Source organism: Thermobia domestica, chromosome 13, assembly GCF_964235325.1.
Source record: "Thermobia domestica chromosome 13, izTheDome1.hap1.1, whole genome shotgun sequence".
Classification (NCBI taxonomy): domain Eukaryota; kingdom Metazoa; phylum Arthropoda; class Insecta; order Zygentoma; family Lepismatidae; genus Thermobia; species Thermobia domestica.
Window position 1 is genome coordinate 75566661 of NC_137466.1, and position 25655 is coordinate 75592315.

Below are 25655 nucleotides of genomic sequence, written 5' to 3' on the forward strand. Positions count from 1 at the left end.
AAGTTCCAGATTTCCCTGACCCCTGAATAACTTAAAAATATAGAAAAAAGAAAGAAATCCCAGCCTCTACACTCCCAATACTTGGCCTTGTTCTCTTCCGCTTCTGTTTCTTTCTTTTTTCAATTTTCTTTCCAAACTAATGTAAATTTACAAACATGTGCATTAGGGCGATATTGATCAGGCCTACATATTACACAAATTGTAAAGTTACAAACGAAAGTGTGCAGTACACAGAGTACTTAAGATATGGAAAAAAATACACATTATAATACCAATTACAATATTATGATATTGCCTATAGTAATAAACAGTTCATACATGATTTTACTGATTATGAAAAAAACATACACATTATGTAACACATACTTTTGCTGGTGCAGTTGTTAAATGCAACCCATTTAGAAATTTGTTTTCATCCTTTCTCGCATAGTTTTCTTCTCATTGATCTGAATATCCTTCTTCTTGTCTCCGTAGTTTAATTTTCTTTTCTTCATCCTCCAACACCTTTAGTTGTTGCTGAATCTTCCGTTTCTCCCTCCTCTTCTCATCTCCAGCATTTATTTCTCTTTTCTTTTCCAAATACACCTGATATTGTCTCATTGAATTTCTCACTGAATTTGTCATACCTCTTGTAATTATTAATCTTGATGGTCCACCTATTCTCATCACAGAATCATATATGATCCGTTGAGCTACCAGAGATTCTTCTTGTAAGTTCCCAACAATGAGAATTTTATTTATTGTGAAACCACTTTCAAAAAATGCGTTTCCGTGAAAGAAGATAAAAGGCAATTTCATAACTGACCATAAGTCAAAGAAGTTCTTCTCATTTCCTAAGACTAAATAAAAAACTCAAGTCCAATACAATCTCTGTCATTGGCTATGAATTCATTCGAGTGTTCTTTAAATTCTTCAGTCTGAGCTTTCACTGTGAGCTGGAGATACTATTTCTTCGCGTTCTCAGCCACTTGTCCAGATATCCTCTTGGCACCATGCAATTCTTCTAAAACAGCCTCTACTCTTTTGAGTAAATATGCCAGGATGCAGTCAGATGTGTTTCTCGCAGAAAATTAGTTTCAACAACTATATCAGAGAACACTGACTCCCTCAATATCATCATTGAGAACACGAGATTTTGCATCCATTAACAGTAAAATCAACCCTACTTCATAAATTCAGTAATTGAACAATGGACCTAAATCGATTTTTCCCTGGCCAATCTGCCATTTCTCTGACTTCACCTAATACATTTTTACTTCCTGACCTTTCCCTGACTTTCACTTATTTTCCAGAATGTGGACACTCTGGTAAAGGTTTTGTATGTATTACTGTTTCATAGAAAAAATACACCTGATATATTTGCCGTTGCGTGAGTACGTATTGGCTATTTGTCTTCGCGTGGAGTTAAGAAAACTACAGGAATTGCGTTTTAATTGCAATTCAAAGCAATTAATATTCCAATTGCATATTTCTTTAAATGTCATGCTTGCAGTACTTACTGTATTTCATTTTCTAAGAATAAAAACATTCATTTAATGGCATGCGGGGAATTAAAAGTATAAGTTGTTCATTAATTCCTAGTTTCAATATAACTTCTGCAAAACAAGCGTCATTATTCATTACTATGATTAATATTATCCCTTCTATTTATTTGTTTTGCAAATTTATTAAATAATCTAATCACACAATTTTTCAGACATAATTTTAAGATGTTCATGAGCAAGAACTCAAATCTCTTCTTACACTTTCGTTGTTCAAGGGTATAAAGGATTAATACCTACCTGTATTGCTCTTATGAATTTACTTAAAATAGAAATATGATATGCGGTGTTTTAAGTGAAAAAGGATAGTATCCTATTAGTTATACAACCTTTCATCAGTGTTAAAAACAATCAGGAAATGTAATATTGATATACAATTGTTCAGATCATGTCTTGCCCCCCACTTTTAACGTCCCCCCGCCGCCACTGCGTGTAACGATGAAATAAGAAAGAAAAAATGTATAACCGTTAAGACAAAACTTCAATCAAGTCTGAAGAGAACAATACTAAAACAGTAACACAATGACGTCAACCAAGAATTATTTCATGTAGCGTTTGGACGAAATTACAGCTGTCAACAATTGCTGAAGTAAAAACAAGCTGATAAGCGTAATACAGTCTGGACTTCTGAATGCATTTACTTCCTGAAAACTTCCGTATCTTCATTAATATGCCGTTAGGCATGGTAAAACCTTTCAATTGGAAGTGAAATGACTTTTTACACAAACTAAAACATAGTAACATGTCTTTGGATTGATTATTTTAACAAAAGAAACACTGACCAAAGCTTAAAACCCACTTTATTTTAAATTATAATTTGTAACGGTTTCAGATATCTAACATATCCTTCTTCAGACACTATCGGCAATAAATGAAAATACGGAATTATTTAAAATAAAATGGATTTTAAGCTTTGGTCAATGTTTCCTTTGTTAAAACTAAAACAGTTTTAAATCAATAAATGTCTATGTGCAAAAATAGGTATCCCTTATCTGTAGTTCTGAGTTCCTTTTACTTTGAAGCGACAAATGAGAGAAGAAAGTATGGTGATCGAAAAAAAAAATCAAATTTGAGATTTCAACGAATTTACACGTATTATGGCCCCTAATACCGGAAAAGTTATTTTTCGATACATGGCCATCTGTTCGTCCGTCCATTCGCTACACTTTTCTGTGCACTCGCCTAGAGGCCATACCGTTCAACTTATCTGCACCAAATTTTAGTTTAAGATTTTGATAGTGTCTCCTATAGTTTTTTTATTTTCGTCCTACTCCCAAAAAAAGGGTGTTTCCTCTACGATGAAAATAGAAAAAAGAGATTTTCTCATAACTGGCTCTAACGATCTTGTTTTCTTTCTTTTTTTATAAATCAATATTTAATTAGCAACCCTATTTTGTGGTATAAGGCATTTATCTGAGAAAAATCTACCAGGGGTAGTTTGTACTTAGGGGTGATTTTTTCTCAGTGATTTTCTCAAAATGGACTCAAGTGTTTTCGCTCATATTTCATAAATAAATATTTCATTAATAACTTAACAATATGGCATAACTCGTTTGTCCTTAAAAAAAAAAAATTAAAAATGCGACGGGTAGTTTATTCTTGGAGGTGTGTGTTGTCTGAGCGATTTTCTCAAAAACGACTCAAAAGAATTTATTCAAATTTAAAAATATTTCGTTAATAACCGAACAAATAAACTCGTTTGTCCTAAAAAAAATATGCGAGGGATAGTTTACTTTTGGGGGTGTTTTTCCTCCACGGTTTTCTCAAAAATGAGTCAAGTAATTTTGTTCGTAATCAGAAATAAATATTTCATTAAAAACCTAATAATATGGAATAACTCGCTTATCCTGAAAGAATCCTCAAGAGAGTTTATTCGGGGTTATTTTACCCTCACGATTTTCTCCAAAATTACTCGGACAATTTTATTGATAATTCATAAATATTTCATTAATAACCATATTTTAATGGAAAACAATTACGACAGATAGTTTATTTTAGGGGGATCAAAGTTTTCCCCGACAATTTTCTCGAACGACAGGCGATTTTGTTCAAATTTCGCAAATAAATATTTCATTAATAACCAAAAGTATATCTTAACTCATTGTTCGAAACAATTCACAAGAGGTAGGTTACTCCTGGCGTGTTCTTTTTGAACTACTTTCTGAAAAATGACTCATTTGATTTTTTTTTCATATTTCATAAACAATTATTGCATTAATTGTTCTATTATATGTCCAATGAAAATTTGCTCAAAGTGTGTTAGTTAGTTTTGTAGTGTAAATTTTCTTCAATCGAAGTTTTTTATTCGATAATCTGACAATCGATGTATTTAGATAATACGATAATTTTATTCGTTTTATCCAAATACACACTTCAATACTGCGGCCTAACACAGTTAAGAAATTGAATTGAAAAAGGTTGGTGCGGTGGCCCTGTAATTGAATATTTTTTGGTAAACTCCCTAGCTTTTTGTGGTAAACTCAGGCTTTACTTTTTCGAGCGACAAAAGAGAGAAGAAAATATGGTGATTGTGAAAATAATATATCAAATTCAGATTTCAACGGATTTACATGTTTCATGGCGTCTACTTACCGAAAATGTGAATTTTCGATACCTGTCCTTCCGGTCCGTCTGTTCGGTAAACTTTTCTGTGCACTCGCCTAGAGGCCACACCGTTCAACGTATCTACACCAAATTTTAAACTTAGGGTTTACATAGTATTCCTACAGGAGTTTTTCAATTTTTTCCTACTGCCTAAAATAAGTGTGGTTTACTAACAGCCGAAAATCGAAAAAAGCTATTTTCTCAACAATGGTTTCAACAATTTTGTTTTCATTAATCAATATTTAATTAACAACCCTATATTGCGGTATCAGATATTTCTCTTAGAACAATTTACGAGGGGTAGTTTATTCTTGGAGGTGACTTTTTATCGACGATTTTCTCAGAAAAGACTGGCAAATTTTGTACTCACTTCATAAATAAATATTTAACCTTGCAACATGGTATAAGTCAATTGACCTGAAAAATATTAGTAGTAGTTTATTCTTGGAGTTGAATTTATTCCCAATGTGTCTCAAACATGACCAGTTGGCAACCCTGTATCTCGACACCGAAGCTGAATTCGAAAGCTGCAAGAGGACAATTTGTCTCCTTTTGATGTCACGAATCATTTCCCGAAGTTTGTGGATATTATTCAGGTTCCCCCTTAGTAAAGCTTCTTTTCGAAAAGTTAAATATTAACTTTAGGTATTGTTTATCTTTTTTAAATGACATATGCCGTTATTAATTTTAAGGCAGAGAGCTACTTCTGAGTGAATAGATCTTGAAAAATAATTTTAAAACTTAGACTTTTGTTTTCGAGATATTCCAGACAAGACGAGACATTTTACAAGCTATCTCGTGTCCAAAACATTTGTCACGTCTTATCTTGGATGTCACAAAGAGCGTCTCGTCTCTGTCTCGAGACATGTCTTGTGCGCATTCGTTAACATTTGGAAAGGATTATCTTTCTACTCAAAGCATTGTTTTATAATGGTTGCATATTTATGATAATTGCCGTCAACATAAATTGACGCTACGCTAAAGGAGAATGATGATGAATGAAAAAGAAAGTGGGAGGAAAATCCCAAGAAAACCCATGCACGCGGTAACAATTATTTGTCAACCTCAAACTTCACTTTGCGCGAAGTGGAATCGAACCACGGACCCCATGCACCAAAAATGAATGCTCTATTATTATTATTACTAATAATAAAAATGAAGCGAGCTTAATGAGTTTCCACCGTCCGACTCAACCAACGTTTGGGTGCCTGTTCGTTCGTCTGCTCCATGACAACTCATAAAATACATTTCATTTTAACTATTTTTTATTTATTTATTTAGCTTTGCGATGTAACTATTGCTTGGAATTTTAATCTGCAAAATATGAGAAAATTAACCAAATGGTGGAAGTTTCCACTCATGTATACAAAGGAATTTTGCAATATCAACGACCTGAATCTTGTCCCATAAAGAAGCCGAAACCCCTACACCGAAGAGCCCTCCAAGGTTTGATCATTGACCACTCGGACTGAAATTCTCATTTGAAACCAAAACTTTAATATGACGCCAAAAATTAAACTTTTACATTAATTTAAACTGAATGGGTTCCGGTTCACCCCAGTATTATGTTTAGTTCAGTTAAGTGGTGACAGCTTCACATCAAAAGAATCTTTCACCTCCCCCCCCCAGGAGTCCGTGCTGGATCCACCACTGGAATCAATAGACCCTTTTCCTATTCTTTTTGTCACCCTTGATTGTGTAGGGGCTCCCTCGAACAAATAAAGCGGTAATATTACAATCAAGGGGCGCTATATATTAGGTATTTCTTTAGTTACCTACCCCTAACCGCACAGGGCCATCTTCGGTAGAGTAAAAAATACTACGTGATATTCCAATCATGAAGGGGCAGAGGATGCTGTAAATATATTTTTTATTCATTTTGTCTGCCCTGCTTATCAGAAATTACTTTCTGTTGGAAGGGTACTGAAATGAGAGGGGTAAAATAAAACTTCGTACCCCCTCCTACATGGTTGCCCAAATAATCGCTAAAGAAAGTATTTTAAACTAACATATCTAAGGTTATTACTAGAGACCGGATGTTTAGGCACTAAAAAGTTGCAAAAATAGGCAGGCAAATAGGCACTTAAAATTTCAAAAATAGGCACTAAAATGTAACACGAAATAATGAAGGTAAATACAGTTTAAAAAATAAATTCAAGTTTTAGATAATCTCAAAGAATATAGAAACATATCTGTTTGTAAATATCTTCTTTTACTCTATATGACAAGAATTTTAGAAATGATCCAAAAAATGGATCAAAAGATTGCGATCTTGGCCAAGAATTTTAGGAATAATAAAAAAGTGCATCAAAAGATTGCGATCTTGGCGAATAACTAGTTTTTGGATCAGAAACCACAAAATTTGTGAACGGGCCCTAAATTGAGTTTTATTTTTTACGGAATAAGCACATCATACTGACAAGTAAACCTTACGTTTGGGTGAATCGAGTTGCTGACTGAGACACATATGAGAAAGTAGTACTAAATGTGGTTAGTATTTCAGTGAAGTTGTAGGTGCGAAGCTCCAGGGGTTTAGGAGATACAGCTACCAGAACATCACATGGAAGTACAGAATAGTCTTCATACAGTTGGAGGTAAAAGCTCTGTAAGACCTCTTGTAACGACAAAAGGCGAATAACAAATATATGGGTATATATTAGGACTATGGGGGAGGCCTATAGTAAGAATATACCTGACGGCGGCCATCTTGAAATCCGCCATTTTGAATTAAGGTTAAGTTTTTAAAATAGGAATAGGGTCATGTGATACATGATTTAAGGCGCAAATTTAATCAGCAGAACAATGGTCACGTTAATTTTGAGTTACGCACAATTGGTAAAAAGTTACAGGGAAATTAAATATTTTTGCAGCATATGTATTAGTCCTTTACCCCACCTTGTAAATTTTGTTTTAATGATAATAAGTAAATAAAAAGCAGGTGGGTAAATATTAGGTCTATGGTAAGAGTTGCCTTGATGGCGGCCATGTTCAAATCCGACATTTTGAAGCAGACAAAATTTTTAAACAAAACGCATAACAGTGATACCTTATTAATAGCAAATTTTACCATAACTCCAACGGTATAACCATTTTTGCTTTATCATTAACCAGCACAAAATTAAATGGATCGCTCCTTACGACTACTGCTTTGACAGAATTGTTAACGACAGATGTATCAAGTGTAACTCGATTGCCTTTGTCAGGTGTGCTCACTGTGAGCAGAGCATTTGTGCAAGTCATGCACTCTTTTCTGAACTACATATTGATTGTACTAATTGAGGACTTTTCTGGAAGAAAGACCCAAGTTCAATTATGAATCAATTCCTCTTTGGTCATTTTTCCTTAAATTAGCAACTTGTTTATGCGATAACAAATGCTGGTTCATGATAAAGCAAAAACGGTTTACCGTTGGATTTATGGTAAAATTTGCTATTAATAAGGTGTCAATGTTATGCGTTTTGTTTAAAACTTTTGTCTGCTTCAAAATGGCGGATTTGAACATGGCCGCCATCAAGGCAACTCTTACCATAGACCTATTATTAATCCACCTGCTTTTTATTTAATTATTATCATTAAAACAAAATTTTCGGTGGGGTAAAGGACTAATACCTATGCTGCAACAATATTTAATTTCCCTGTAACTTTTTACCAATTGTGCGTAACTCAAAATTAACGCAACCATTGTTCTTCTGATTAAATTTGCGCCTTAAATCATGTATCACATGACCCTATTCCTATTTTAAAACCTTAACCTTAATTCAAAATGGCGGATTTCAAGATGGCCGCCGTCAGGTATACCCTTACTATATGACTTCCCCCTAGTCATAATATATACCCATATATTTGTTATTCACCTTTTGTCGTTACAAGAGGTCTTACAGAGCTTTTACCTCCAACTGTATGAAGACTATTCTGCACTTGCATGTGATGTTCTGGTAGCTGTATCTCCTAAACCCCTGGAGCTTCGCACCTACAACTTCACTGAAATACTGACCACATTTAGTACTACTTTCTCATATGTGTCTCAGTCAGCAACTCGATTCACCCAAACGTAAGGTTTACTTGTGAGTTCAGTGATAGTTCGAGTTTGGCTATACTATATGTAGTTCTCCAGATATAAGGCGTATAAGAAAATTTTTGAATGGCCCCTAAATTAAGTTTTCGTATTTTTTTACGGAATAAGCATATCATACTGAGTTAAGTGATATTTTGGGATTGGCTACTCTATATGTAGTTTTCCATATATGGCGCGTACAAGAAAATTTGAGTGAATGAAATATATAGAATTTTTTGAATGAGGGCACAAAAATTGTGAACGGCCCCTAGCTCGAGTTTTCCTATTTTTTACGGAATAAATACATCATACTGAGTTAAGTGGTAGTTTAGGTTTGGGTACACTATATGTAGTTCTGCAGATATATGGCCTATAAGAAATTTTTTGCCTAAAAATATTGGATCTTTTGTTCCAGAAACGAAGTTTGGCATGCATTCCATGTATATATATATATATATATTATGTACCGTATTATTTGTGGTATATATTTTTCCAGTGAAGTCTTATTTTGAAGAAAATGCATAAAATAGGCAACATTAGGCACTAAAGCAATTATTTAGGCAGTAACGGGCGAAGTAGCCAAATTGGCAAAATAAAATTGACTTATATTGAAACTATAATTTCCCATATAAACTTTAAAACGTTATTTTTGATCATATCTTTAATATTAAAGAATAGGCTTTTTGCCTAACATCCGGTCTCTAGTTATTACATTATGTAAGGATGGCATATTCAGGCATAATAATATTATTATAGGAATGTCTTTGAAGGACCAAAATTGTGAGACGAACCATGTAGAGGTTTAAGATGGGTGGTCATAGGGAAGGAAAAACCAGGATTTTTCTCTGACTCTCTAACGTAAAGATTATGTGCTGAAGGTAAGAAGCATCATCATTCTACAATTGGTTGCTTTTACATAGAATATCAGTTACTTGAGTTCTCCTCCTTCGGGTTACTTACCTCATGTGGTAAATTCAAAACTATTTCAATTTAAGACAAATATATTGTAAAACTTTTCCGTAAATATATATAGGGAAAATTAAACATTTATTAGGGAAATCTGTTATCAAAGTATCCAAAAAATTAGATAGAAGACTATCTAGTAATAAACATTGTGAAACTTTATAAAATTCTCCAAATTAGAATTAACTTTTACTGGAAAACATTCGTTATGTAGCAGTGAGCACAGGGAAAATTATTACGAAACTGTTTGCAAACAAAAATTAGACACACTAATGCAAGTGCGACATGTTTTTCTTTTTTGGTATCGTCATGAGTTTTACACATATGTTACAATTTGATTCTTTCCCACATAAAAAAAAATAAATAAAATAACCATAGTAATAAAAATGACAATGGCACTTCTGTGAGGTTCGAACCCATTACCTTCGGCATACAGACTCGTTGCTTTAACTAACTGAGCCTCTTCTACATTAAAGATGATTTTTCATTATGGTCGCGCTATCAATTCGTCCTTTTCCATAGGTAATTTCCACTTTTTGCTCTATCTATACGTTAATACTTAGCATAGATTCATATATTTGGAGTTCGCAGATAATACACGTAATAAGACATATTAGAAATGTTTCGTTAAAAGTTTCGTTTGTAGATTTAATCCACATTTCTCTCAATGACATAGATGTCGCTGCTTCGTGTTGAACTGCAGAATTCCCTCGCGTTCTTGAAAATTTCCCACTTTAGCAGAGTTGGTAATTCTCGAGATTTCTGTCGATTCAATGTTTTTTGCTTCTAATTTATTTATTTTAAGCTAATATCTAACACAAATATTAAAAACGGGTTTGTTATTAACCTGCCCTGCTGGGGAAACATTCCGAAATTTCGAACATATAAAGAAAACTGAGATATTTTCAAAAAACTTCAGAATAAAGAGACGCGTCATTTATTTTGCTCATAGTGGTACAGTCCGCAGCAAAAAACCTGCAACATGAGCATTTAAGTTTATTCTGAAACAACGAAGACTTTTACTCCAAAATAAGTGTACAGGAAAGGACGCCGGTTTCTCTTGACGTGATTCGTGCCACTTAGACGTTATCTTGATTCCCTGCTCTGTTAGGCATAGTTTCAGAATAAAGTTACATGCTCATGTTGCAGTTTTTTTTTTTTTTTTTTTTTTTTTTTAGCTGCGAACTGTACAAACATGGGACCCCCCTAATTTCCAAAGACACTGCACTGTTGGATTAGCGTTTGTTGCATTCGCTAAATAACCATCAGCAGGGATCAAAGATCCAACCCTTGACGAAATTATCCATGCACTGGACTTTTGATCAGGATCCCTTGAGTTCTAATTACGTGGTGTAAGGTTTCCGAGAAGAAACAAGAAATTGCTACTATTTCTGTTTAATTTATAGTCTGTGTATTGCGGGGGAGAACTTGCGCGAAGAATGTAGAAAATTCAGAAGATTTGTTAATATTTTTGAGTGTATTTGCTTTGGCTGAATTCCTCTGTAATTATAAATTAAGTTGGTTGGTGTTTGAGCAAAGTGCAAGTTTATTATTTGGACGTCGGGTAGAGAGTGAAATAAGTTTATAGCTGATTTTTGTACTGTATAGTTTTGATAGTTCTCGTTACATAGTGACGCCCAGCGTGAAAAGCGTGGTAATACGGAATTGATAAGTTATACAAAACAAGGAAACCAATTCGTTCTTCTTTCACAAAGACATTGAATAATTTTGAAGAGGAACTGAAACAGGCTACATCGTCTGTAGATAAGATACAATTGTATGTTATGAAATTGGAAATACTGTTCAAGGATGTGTGCGCAACTGATGAGAATATTCTAGATGCACTTCTTTCCAGCGAGGACGCAGACAATGAGGAGCAGTACCAAGTGGAGTATCAAGCAATAGGAAAGTATAGAACAAGAATGGATGAAGTAGGAATGAAGAGTGCAAAGTTTACCAGTGATTATTTTGACCGGTGTAATACAAGTAAGGTTAATGAGCCGAAGAAAAAGCTAGAACTTCCTAAATAGGAACTTAAGAATCGGGGTGATATCGGTGACTGGCTTAACTTCTGGAGTCAGTTTAGACGCATACATGAAGAAATAGAAAAGGGAGATAAGTTTCAGTATCTTCGCCAGGCAATAGCTTTAGGTACACGTGCGTCAGATGTTGCGGACAGTTTTCCTCCCACTAAAGAAAATTATGACAGTTATTGAAAGTCTGCAAAATCGTTTCGGATGTACAGGGTTGTTAACAGAGTATTATGTTCGCGAGTTGTTTAGTTATAAAAAAAATATGTCTACCGGAAAGAAATTACCCTTGTTTCGTTTATATGACTATTTGGAGTCGCACTTAAGATCATTAGAATCTATTGGTCCAACTACTGAAACGTAGTCGTCTATATTATTTCCCCTCGTAAAATCTTGTTTACCAGAGAACATGTTGCGTATCTGGTTACGTCATACAGGTGAAAATTCAGATCATGATAAAGAAAACACGAACATCTACAATGATAAACTGAAACGACTGTTGGCATTTTTAAGGTGTTAAGTAGAAGATGAAGAAAGAATTAAACTAGCATAATCAGGTTTTAGTGTAGTAGATCATAGATTACGTAAAGATAGTCGTAGAAATCATGCAACACAAGAAAGCGTCCCTACAGCAAACACGTTATATTCAAGTGAGAACCGTAAGTGTAAAACCCGTTTTCTGTGATCAGGAACATAAAGAACAGAATTGTACAAAGGCAAGAACGATGTCATTAGAGCAAAAAAAGAAAATTGTTAGAGAAGTGTTGTTTCATTTGTCTTCGTCAAAATCACCAAGCGGAGACGTGGATTAAATGTTGTTTGTTTCAAGTGCAAGGGTAAACAATATGTGGTCATGCGTCCAAGAATTCATATTACAAGAAATAAAGAAGAGAAAAGGAACAGTAAAGAACAAGACTGCTGTATGTGCATTAACAAACCAAAACTTCTGTGTGCAATATTTATTACAAACACTAAAGGTTAAATTCAAAGTAAATGGTAAGGTTAGAGTAGTTCGTGCTTTAATACACACACTTTTCAGTGGTGTTGAGGCTCCAAAGGAAAGTCACAAACGCTACGAAATTGCAGTTAGTGATCTCCGAGAACAACATATAGTGAAATTCGAAGCATTAGGAAAAAAAAACAGTTCTTTGTAGCACTATCATGAGTTTGAAAAATGGACCGTGGTTAAAAGAACTAAAAGGAAAGCGTATTTAGATCAGCGATCTAAACGACAATAATTCAGAGAATTGTTGTTAGGGTCAGATAACGCAGGTAAATTGCTGTATGGTAATGTATGCGAACTGAATTCCGGACTTGTTGCAGTCGAAACATTACTTGCATGGACTGTGATGGGCAACTTACCTGAACGTATTGCATCTTGTGACAGTGTGACAACAGCTACGGTTATTTCATTGTTTACGCAAAACGCAAGCATAACTGAACTTTGGAAACTAGACACTTTAGGAATCATGGATCCAACAGAGGAAAAATCACGAAAGAAGTTCGAACTTGCAGCTATCACACAATTTAAGGAAACAGTTAAAATTTATAAAGAGGGACGTTATGAAGTGCACTTACAGTGGATTGAGAGCTGTTCAGAACTTCCTCCTAATAGGGTGTTTGCAGAAAGGAGATGTTTTTCAATAACAGGAAAGCTCCTAAAGGATGGGAAGTATGAAGACTATGATGCTATATTCAATGAATGGGAAAAAGATGGAATCTTTGCAGAAGCCGCAGATGATAAAGACGTAAGATTTACAATATCGTGTTGTTTATAAAGAGAATTCCACAACTAAGATCAGACCAGTGTTTGATGCATCGTGTAAGACAAAGAGGTCTCGTTCTTTAAACGGCTGTTTAGAAAGGGGATCTAATTTGATAGAAAAAATTCCTAACATGCTGTTAAGGTTTAGAGAAAAAAAAATATTGGGTAATTGTAGATATTCAAAAAGCTTTTCTGTAAATAGCCCTTGAAAAAAGCGATAGTAATTATTTGAAGTTCTTATGGTGGAAGAACTTTGAAAGGAAAGAGTACAAAGTGTACAAACATTGTAGGGTTGTTTTTGGGCGGAATTACAGTCTGTTTTTGTTAGGTGCTGTAATAAACCATCATTTAGAAAATGTTTCGTCTGACTGGAGTCTCACTATTGAGAAGCTGAAACAGTCATTTTATATTGACAATTGTGTTACATCAGTTAGTGATAAAGACTAACTTAAAAGATTTATTGAAGAAAGTACACAACTATTACAAGAAGCAAAATTTGGGTTAAGAGGTTGGGAGTACCGCAGTAGATATTTGTAATGACGATACCAATGATACCAATCTGTTGGGTTTGATGTGGGACAAAAATAAAATAATATCAATTTTGGTACCAACAGTTTGGGTGTTCCTCTGACAAGAAGAAAGGTTTTATCGATAGCTCATAAAATATTTGACCCTGTAGAGCAGCCCTGACCACGGCGAGCAGATAGTGGAAGCTCTCCTCGTGAACGCTCACGAGCATTCTACGTGCAAATACCGTTGTTCGTACTTCGTGCATCTTCGGGTTTCGTCCTTCGAGGAGCGGAAGTGTTGTCAACCTTGGCGGTAATCACTAGCTTACCAAATAAAAAAAAAGTATGTATGGTAACTGATTGCCATTTAGTGTAAAGTGTTTTTTACAATGTGGTAACCGTTAACTATAGACAACACAAACTTGAAACAGCAATCAAATGATAAACTATGTACGTTCCTTCTCTTCTTTTTTCTTTCCTTTTGTTAAAGAGGGATGTGGTGGAACCAAACCATCGTTTACATTTATAAAAATTTGCTAGTTTGCCCAATGGAAAACCAGTTTTCAATATATATATATATATATATATATATATATATATATATATCTCAAGTTCTTAATCCGAGTGTGGGTTTGTTATATTATGTTGTTTCGCTTTTTAGGAAAAGAGAGAATCTGTTGATACGAAATAAAATACTGTAGCACTTGTTTGTAATTATCTAAGTATTATCTCCAGAAAATTAGCTTATGCATGTATGTTTGTACGAATAGGTTTAGCAAGGGGTTGGTTGTGGAGATTAGAAGCCACTATTACACTATCAATAGGAAGAATAATATTTCTTACTCCACTTTTAAAGTTACTTTGATCGCAAAGAATCAAACAAAATATTAAGAGAGCCAAAAAAAAATTCCATTTTTAAGAGTGACCATTAGTGACTACCATTAGTGTTTTTTTTTTTTTTTTTTTTTTTTTAACAAGGAGTGTCTTTTTAATAATGATAAATATATTGTCCCTGGCTGGTTGCTTGTTAAAAGTGAAAAAGACTGTTAAATCATATCAACGACTGAAGCTACACACTTGTCTTTCTTCGATAGTTACTGATTAATTTTGAAAGTCACAATGTTGTAGGCCTACTGTAACAGCGTAAACTTGGAAGGAAACGTTCGAACAATGATACGAACAATTATCCCCAATGTCTTGAACATGAAACGTGGGTTGCACGGATAACGCTTAAAGTGGGCTGGACTGTGCTGGAATTTCCTTCCGGCAAATTAGTGTTTGATCGGAACTCAGTTCTTCTGTGTAGTTGTCTTTTAACAACATTTGAACATTTCTTTTAGATAATAATAACTAACTAACTAACTAACTAACTAACTGTATGGCCTATGGAACCCGAAAGTTCAATGCCGCGTTTACAAAATATTTCCACTAACTTCTGTCCTTAGTCAACTGGATCCAGTTTCTACTCTGTACTCTTATTTCTGCAAGATCCATCTTAATATTGTCTTCCCATCTACGCCTAGGTCTTCCTAGTGGTCTTCTTCCAATTGGGTTTTCAGTTAAAATTATGAAAGCGTTTCTAGTTTCTTCCATTCTGGCTACATGGCCTTCCCACCTGAGCCTTCTACACTTAATGACCCTGACAATGTTAGGTGAGCGGTATAAACTATGCAATTCCTCATTATGAATTTCCTCCAATCCCCATTTTCATCCCTCTTTGATCCGAATAATAATAATAATATACGTATTATTATTATTATTATTATTTTCAACCTCCCGTTAGGGATGCGCTCGAGTCGAGTCGAGACAGAATTTTCCTGACAAAATTCGAGTCAAGAGACAACTCTTCCAATAGAAAAATATACGTTTTTCGAGTCGAGACCACTTTTACAGCACATTTTCGAGACGAGACAGCCTCAAATCTTGTCTCGTGCGCATCCCTACCTCCCGTCGTTCTGCTATCAATCTAGTAACGAAAGGCGTTCACAACTTAGCAAACGTGAAGCGAGTGACATGTTACAGACTGAGTGCGAATGTAATACAACGTCACGAATTGTTTAAGCAAGCTGAAAACGTCTGAAACAATTCGTTTCCGATTTTTGCAGTCGTTTTTACGTCTGTAAGCTGACATGTTTAATATTAGTTTCTTTCTTTCTTGTTCATTTGTTAGTTACTTCAACGCTAACTGTAACCTCTATCATGTGTCTTCCTCGACCAAAAAACGTACCAATTTTATTTCATGCAGTGTTTTTGCGTCACTCCTTTCGAAATGGGGAGGGGGAGAGCACACCTGCACATTTCACGCTTGCGTCTGCTCAATGCTTCAACATCGTGCGAATTTCTGACCAGGCTAGGCCGTAGGTTTTTTTGCCATCATGTGTGGTTGGCAACACTTATCGGATGCAGTGGAAGGGGAGAGGCTACCAGCACCTGTGCTCACCTGTTCTTGTCCCCGCAAGGTACTCGCTCACGCGTCGGCTCCGGAAGCCAATTCATGGACTGGCCTGCTGTAGAGTTTTTGTCACCTGTTACTCTTATCCCAAAATTGATTCTTCAGAAAAGTTATCGGTTTAAGGGACGTTGGGATGAAGAGATGTTCACCAGAAATGTGTCGAAAAACTAAAAAGGTGGTCGAAAGGTTTGGATCTTTTGAAAAAAGTAAATATTCCGCGACAGTTTTCTGTAGTCAAGACAAGATCATGGACTATACAGGTGTTTTGCGATGCCAGCCAACACGCTCATGCTTATGCTATTTATTTAAGATGTGAACACGAAGGTAACACAGAGGTTCAGTTAATCGCCAGTAAAGCCAGGGTAGCACAGTTGAAAAAAATCACAATACGAAGACTTTTGAACTATTGGCCTGTTGTATAGGAATCAGCTTAGCATCAACACACATTGTTAGTAACATAATATTTTAATTTTCTGGTCATATTTAGTTCCACATATTGTAGGTGTTATAGTTGAAAGAAATATATGCCATTGCCATGTATCTTGACATTTTATACTGAGCTTTCCAACCTTAGAATTTGTATACCTACCAACTCGAACTCCGGTGTTTAACCATAAGTACATTATGAACTCAACGTCATTTAGCATAAGTTTCAGAATATTCGCACTTTCCTCATCAGACACATTCGAATGGAAACATTGGCAAAATTGCATTTGTGGCTATATTTGATGCCTTCACTACTCATTTCTATCATCTCCTTCGTCGAGGTGTACACTGTGTAGAGACAAATACGATGTCCATATAGGACATTTTTGGTTCAACTCCTTCCCAGAATTTTCAAGCCTTAGAAATGGTAACTTGGCTATTGCTCACTTATGAGTGTGGAATTTTTGAGGCATTCGAAATTGAAATGGTAAGTAATTTTTAGCACTGCATTAGGTCATTTCATAACCTTTCCACTAGTGTCTGTACCACTTTTCCTTTCTGAGATATTGTATTTCGTGTGCATCCTGATTTTGTCATGATTTGATACACGTTCTATTAAAAAAAATATGGAATAGAATCTGATACTTCTAATCACAACACTGTTTACGAAACGTGTATCAATAGATGCGCAATATCAGAATTTTTAAAAATTGTCGTTCAACCAATTTGTAGTAAAATAGTACGATTTTCGGTGGAATGATCTGTGACTGACTTACGGTTTAGAGAAGAGGTCACAGAGATAATGACAGTAGTAGGCCCCCCCGTATGTCCAGCCGAGTCAGGAAAAATTTTTGTGACGTCATAGGTCAAAGGTCAATGACCTTGGCCCGGGGTCAATGACCTAGGGGTACCTAGGACCACCCCCTCTAAATTTTGGCAGGGGTACCTTGGCCCACCCCCTAAATTTTGGCAGGGGTACATAGGACCACCCCCCTTAAATTTCGGAAATTGCCAAATCTAAAAATTTGGTATGGTAGCCTAGGACCATAGTATGTACCTCTATCAGTATTGGGTGTCTATGTCGTTCCCTTTCATGGGTAAAAAATTGCCAAAAATTCAAATTTCGGAGGTTTTTGACCTAATTTATCCCCTTGGATGAGGTGTTATTACCCTATATGGTTATATGGGCGTATACAGGGGTCCATTACCTTTCATAAGACATGGGAATATTAATGCACCCCTTGAAAAATTTGGGAGGGGTACCTTGGCCCACCCCTTAAATTTTGGAAATTGCCCAATTTAAACATTGGGTATTATAGTATAGGACGCTAATATGGATCACTATAAATTTGGGTGGTCCACCTCGTTCCCTTTTAGGGGTACAAAATTGCCAAAATATAAACGTAAGCAATACGTTGTACCACGTGTTTTGTTTCGACCTAAGTTATCCCTTTGATGAGGTGTTATTACCCTATATGGTTATATGGTCATGTATAGGGGTCCATTACCTTTCATAAGACATGGGTATATTAATGCACCCCTTTAAAAATTTGGGAGGGGTACCTTGGCCCACCCCTTCATTTTTAGAAATTGCCCAATTTAAACATTTGGTATTATAGTATAGGACGCTAATATGGATCACTATAAATTTGGGTGGTCCACCTCGTTCCCTTTTAGGGGTACAAAATTGCCAAATTTTAGTACAACCACGTGTTTGGTTTTTAACCTAATTTATCTCCTTGGATGAGGTCCTATTACCTTATATGGTTATATGGTCATGTATAGGTGTTCATTCCCTATCATAAGACATAGGTACATTGGTGCACCCCTTTAAATTTTTAGGAGGGGTACCCTGGCCCACCCCTTCAATTTCAGAAATTCTCCAATTTAACCATTTGGTATTATAGTACAGGACCTCATTATGTATCATGATAAATTTGGATGGTCCATCTCGTTCCCTTTCATGGATACGAAATTGCCAAATTTAGGTACAACCACGTGTTTGTTTTTTGATTTAATTTATTCCCTTGGATGAGGTCCTATTACCTTATATGGTTATATGGTCATGTATAGGGGTCCATTTCCTATTATAAGACATAGGTACATTTTTGCACCCCCGGGAGAGGTACCTTCGCCCACCCCTTTAATTTTGGAAATTGTTCAATTTAAACATTTGGTATTACAGTATAGGACCCTAATATGGATCACTATAAATTTGGGTGGTCCACATCGTTCCCTTTTTTAGGGGTACAAAATTGCCAAATTTTAGTACAACCACGTGTTTGGTCTTTTGGCCCAATGTATCCTCTTGGATGAGGTCCTATTACCTTATATGGTTATATTGTAATGTATAGGTGTTCATTTCCTATCATAAGACATAGGTACATTGGTGCACCCCGGGAGGGGTACCTTGGCCCGCCCCTTAAATTTTTAAGCATTCGGTATTATAGTACAGGACCTTAATATGTATCATGATAAATTTGGATGGTCCACATCGTTCCCTTTTAGGGGTACGAAATTGCCAAAATATAAACGTAAGCAATACGTTGTACCACGTGTTTGACATTTTGACCCAATTTATCTCTTGGATGAGGTCCTATTACCTTATATGTTTATATGGTTATGTATAGGGGTCTATTCCCTATCATAAGACATAGGTACATTTGTGCACTCCTTTAAAAATTTGGGAGGGGTACTTTGGCCCACCCCTTAAATTTTGGAAATTGCCCAATTTAAACATTTGGTATTATAGTACCGGACCTTAACATGTATTATTATGATAAATTTGGGTGTTCCACCTCGTTCCCTTTTAGGGGTACGAAATTGCCAAATTTTAGTACAAACACGTGTTTGGTCTTTTGGCCCAATTTATCCTCTTGGATGTGGTTCTATTACCTTATATGGTTATATGGTTATGTATAGGGGTCTATTCCCTATCATAAGACATAGGTACATTTGTGCACTCCTTTAAAATTTTTGGGAGGGGTACTTTGGCCCACCCCTTAAATTTTGGAAATTGCTCATTTTATATATTTGGTATTATAGTACCGGACCTTAACATGTATTATTATGATAAATTTGGGTGTTCCACCTCGTTCCCTTTTAGGGGTACGAAATTGCCAAATTTTAGTACAACCACGTGTTTGGTCTTTTGACCCAATTTGTCCTCTTGGATGAGGTCCTATTACCTTATATGGTTATATGGTCATGTATAGGGGTCCATTCCCTATCATAAGACATAGGTACATTTGTGCACTCTTTAAATTTTTTTGATAGGGGTACTTTGGCCCACCCCTTAAATTTTGGAAATTGCTCATTTTATATATTTGGTATTATAGTACCGGACCCTAACATGTATTATGATAAATTTGGGTAGTTCACCTTGTTCCCTTTCATGCGTAAAAAAAATTGCCAAATTTTACTACAACCACGTGTTTGGTATTTTGGTCACCCCTTGGATGAGGTCCTATTACCTTATATGATTATATGGTTATGTATATTGGTCCATTCCCTATTATAAGACGGGTATATTGATGCACCCTTTAAAAAATTTGGGAGGGGTATCTTGACTATCCACTCAGTTTTAGAAATTGATTAATATAAGCATTTGGTATCTTCGTACAGGTCTTCAATATGTACCACTATAAATTTGGATGGTCCACATCGTTCCCTTTCATGGGTAAAGAACTACCAAAAATCAAATTTCGGATGTTATTGACCCCTATTTAATGCGTTATATGGTTTATTACCTCTATATGTTTATGTTCTCTTTTAAATTTGGGAATTATCAAATAACAAAATTCGGTAAACGTTTTCTAGGACCCATTGGTATTCCTCTTATGGCCAAATATTCAAAATTTAAAGGTTATTGACCGGCTTTATTATTGAATAAGTACAGGATTTATTACTTTTTCATAAGACACAGGTGTATTTGTGTACCAATCTTAAATTTTGGGAGGGGTACATTTCTTATTGTCATATCAATAATTGGTAATTGTTCTTTGGGTAAATCATTGTGATCACGTGATCAGTTATTGACCTATGATGGGATTAGGAGTCCAGGACATTGGTACATTGAAATTTTGTAGGATAATTTGAGAATGCGTCATTGGTATTGATTATTACAGCCAGATATAAACGTAAGCAAGACGTTGTACCACGTGATTGACCTTGATGAGGTAGTGTACAGGGATACATAGCTAACCTTATTGAAACTTATGACTCATAGTCTTAAGGGAATACATGCTACAACACTGGCAAAGTTATTGTTGATGCAATTTGATTGGCTGATCACTATCTTTCGTGCAATCTGATTGGTTGATCACTATCTTTCGTGCAATCTGATTGGTTGATCACTATCTTTCGTGCAATCTGATTGGTTGATGAGTTTTAAATCTTTGCTGTATTCAGTTTTAAGTTTTGTTTTACATTTAAAAATCTTGTTTTCGTTCAACATTTTGCACTCAATGATAAATATGATCAAAACCGTTTATTTGTTAATCGAATAGTTAAAAACCGGATAAAGTTTGACGGTTAACCGTGAAACGTAAAAATTTTTTAGTTTGAAAATTTTTTGTTTGAAATTTTTTGTTTGAATTTTTTGTTTGAGAATTTTGTTTGAAATTTTTTGACAACTTTTGTTTCAAAATTTTTTGTTTAAAATTTTTTTTGTTTGAAATTTTTTTCGTTTCAAAATTTTGTTTGAGATTTTTTCGTTTGAAATTTTTGTTTGAAATTTTTTTCGTTTGAAATTTTTTGTTTGCAAATTTTTGTTCGAAAATTTTGTTTAAAATTTTTTGTTTGAAATTTTTCGTTTCCAAATTTTTTGTTTGAAATTTTTTGTTTCAAAATTTTGTTTGAAATTTTTTTTCGCTTCAAAATTTTGTTTGAATTTTTTTTTGGTTTGAAATTTTTTGTTTGAATTTTTTTTTTCGTTTCAAAATTTTGTTTCAAAGATTTTTGTTTGAAATTTTTGTTTCAAAGTTTGAGTTGACATTTTTAAAAGTTTGTGCACTTATTAGTAAAGAACTGGAACTGTTTAGAACAAAAACCTCTGGCAACATTATGGTGCACGTCAGAACATGATAATGCAACGTCATCAGTTTTGCATCATATATAAGTATCGTTCGAGTTAGTTAGTATTCATGATAACGTCATCATGGCTACTTGTCTGCAGTTTCTAAACACACGTGATGTGATAAAAGCATTTACCAAGATTACTGATTTACAACAGAATGTACCTTATAGAATCTTAGCTAGCCAAATGATCCCTACAAAGTTTGGATTAAGAATCGTAGTGAAGCTTGAAAATGATAAGAATATAATTTTACCAGCAAGATATTTACCCATGGAACCATCAAAACAAGAAGAACTGCTGCGTTTCTTAAATACTGGATCTGTATCTTTATGTTACAAAGGATTCTTGGGTCGAAGTCATCAACTTGAATTTAGTACATAGCCAGATTCGTCAGCCATTGTGATGAAATCATGAATTCAAACGTCAGCTGTAGTTGTATGAATTTGGTTGGTCAGCATGACGTCAGCAACTGTGATGAAACCATGAATCAGCACATTCCTTTCCAATGACGTCAGCAATAACTATAAATCAACCAATACACTGTCATCCCACGAAATCATTTGAGCAAGTGCTTTTCAGGAGGAAAGATGTGTACTTCTAACGATAAAGAGTTCATCTTCGCAAGCTATTATCCAATAAACAAAACATGTGATGATTGGTATCAGTGCTAGAACATTTGAACCTGTGATTCGATTGGGCAAAGCAGAACAATTTGGTGTACAACTGACCTGTGAAGAATGGCAAATATTATGTTCACGAATCGACCAAATGAACGATTATTTTCATGATGAGCTAAATGTGACCATAGTCAAATCATTAGGCTCAAATCATGAAGTGGTGCTGCGTACAGTCCTCGAAGAGAAGATGGTGCTGTTACGTAAGAAGAGTACATTCCATGTCCCTCGCAATATGGTGTATCTAACACAAACTGAATGGAACAAATTCATCAGCGTATTTCAGTGTGTGAAACATGCAGTGGAAGTGTGTAACAAAACAAGTATATTCCTGAAAAAGTACTATTTTGAAAAATGTGTTATGCATATTGTACAACATGTATCTAGATATTGTGATGGTTGTCAACATCGTTCGTGGGTGCATACCTGTATTGATAAACAGTTTATTTGTGATCAAATGGACATTGAGTTTCCACCAATTGATATTGCATTAGACCTTAAAAGACTTCAATTGGAATTAAAATTATATGCTAAAGACAAACTAGTGCAAGAAGTTCAAAATACATTGTATCGACAATATCCAGAACCACTATCTGGTATGGATGTATGTGGAGTGTAATAAAATGATCCATTTCAATGAATTGTTTTTTCATTTCAAGTACAACCCTATGTTCTGACGTGTACTATTGCACCATAATGTTGTCAAAGGTTTTTGTTCTAAACAGTTCCAGTTCTTTACTAATAAGTGCACAAACTTTTAAAAATGTCAACTCAAACTTTGAAACAAAAATTTCAAACAAAAATCTTTGAAACAAAATTTTGAAACGAAAAAAAAATTCAAACAAAAAATTTCAAACCAAAAAAAAATTCAAACAAAATTTTGAAGCGAAAAAAAATTTCAAACAAAATTTTGAAACAAAAAATTTCAAACAAAAAATTTGGAAACGAAAAATTTCAAACAAAAAATTTTAAACAAAATTTTCGAACAAAAATTTGCAAACAAAAAATTTCAAACGAAAAAAATTTCAAACAAAAATTTCAAACGAAAAAATCTCAAACAAAATTTTGAAACGAAAAAAATTTTAAACAAAAAATTTTGAAACAAAAGTTGTCAAAAAAATTTCAAACAAAATTCTCAAACAAAAAATTCAAACAAAAAATTTCAAACAAAAAATTTTCAAACTAAAAAATTTTTACGTTTCACGGTTAACCGTCAAACTTTATCCGGTTTTTAACTATTCGATTAACAAATAAACGGTTTTGATCATATTTATCATTGAGTGCAAAATGTTGAACGAAAACAAGATTTTTAAATGTAAAACAAAACTTAAAACTGAATACAGCAAAGATTTAAAACTCATCAACCAATCAGATTGCACGAAAGATAGTGATCAACCAATCAGATTGCACGAAAGATAGTGATCAACCAATCAGATTGCACGAAAGATAGTGATCAGCCAATCAAATTGCATCAACAATAACTTTGCCAGTGTTGTAGCATGTATTCCCTTAAGACTATGAGTCATAAGTTTCAATAAGGTTAGCTATGTATCCCTGTACACTACCTCATCAAGGTCAATCACGTGGTACAACGTCTTGCTTACGTTTATATCTGGCTGTAATAATCAATACCAATGACGCATTCTCAAATTATCCTACAAAATTTCAATGTACCAATGTCCTGGACTCCTAATCCCATCATAGGTCAATAACTGATCACGTGATCACAACGATTTACCCAAAGAACAATTACCAATTATTGATATGACAATAAGAAATGTACCCCTCCCAAAATTTAAGATTGGTACACAAATACACCTGTGTCTTATGAAAAAGTAATAAATCCTGTACTTATTCAATAATAAAGCCGGTCAATAACCTTTAAATTTTGAATATTTGGCCATAAGAGGAATACCAATGGGTCCTAGAAAACGTTTACCGAATTTTGTTATTTGATAATTCCCAAATTTAAAAGAGAACATAAACATATAGAGGTAATAAACCATATAACGTATTAAATAGGGGTCAATAACATCCGAAATTTGATTTTTGGTAGTTCTTTACCCATGAAAGGGAACGATGTGGACCATCCAAATTTATAGTGGTACATATTGAAGACCTGTACGAAGATACCAAATGCTTATATTAATCAATTTCTAAAACTGAGTGGATAGTCAAGATACCCCTCCCAAATTTTTTAAAGGGTGCATCAATATACCCGTCTTATAATAGGGAATGGACCAATATACATAACCATATAATCATATAAGGTAATAGGACCTCATCCAAGGGGTGACCAAAATACCAAACACGTGGTTGTAGTAAAATTTGGCAATTTTTTTTACGCATGAAAGGGAACAAGGTGAACTACCCAAATTTATCATAATACATGTTAGGGTCCGGTACTATAATACCAAATATATAAAATGAGCAATTTCCAAAATTTAAGGGGTGGGCCAAAGTACCCCTATCAAAAAAATTTAAAGAGTGCACAAATGTACCTATGTCTTATGATAGGGAATGGACCCCTATACATGACCATATAACCATATAAGGTAATAGGACCTCATCCAAGAGGACAAATTGGGTCAAAAGACCAAACACGTGGTTGTACTAAAATTTGGCAATTTCGTACCCCTAAAAGGGAACGAGGTGGAACACCCAAATTTATCATAATAATACATGTTAAGGTCCGGTACTATAATACCAAATATATAAAATGAGCAATTTCCAAAATTTAAGGGGTGGGCCAAAGTACCCCTCCCAAAAATTTTAAAGGAGTGCACAAATGTACACTTGTGTCCAAAATTGTTGTCGCATGTCTTTAGAAATTACATAAATAGAAATAACTCTCTTTCTTGTGATAGAAAATGTCATATTTCTTCTTGGAAATAAGCAGAAAAGCAAAACACATATTTCCAAAAAATATTTCAATAAAAAATTAAGAAATAAGCAAGTTATAATTAAAAAAAAAATCTCCGAAACTTTCATCGAAAAATTCTAAGTTCCATTTTCGTAAACGTGGCAAACGCGCAGCGAAATTTACAAAGACGGAGGGAATTTTATGCTTTGTTCGAAATACAACGCAAATCTGTCATAAGGTTAGTTACTATACATGTGGCACAGCTCTAATAATCATTACTATTAAGCATTTTACATTTAAACAAAGGACTAAATAGAAATAAGCTACAAAATGTGCGAAGCGATCAGGCATTTTGTGTTAGTGATTTCGTTACATGCATCTGCCAAGGTGCAACCCTTACCGTGCCTTCGTAGAGTAGTCGGTTAAAGCTTCTTCTTTACATACTTTATTTTTCCACGATCATCACTTCGAATGCCATACCCTATAGTAACTTTTTTTTTTTTTTAAGGAAGGCTTGATTCTGTGAATTCCTTAAGGAACAATGTTTTGTTCTAATAATGCTCCTTAGTGTAGCAAAACCCAAACTATCACATAACTCAGTGTAATGTGCTTATTCCGTCGAAAATACGAACACTTGATTTAGGGACCATTCACAAAATTTTTTGCCCTTGATTCAGAAATTAATTCTTGGCCAAGA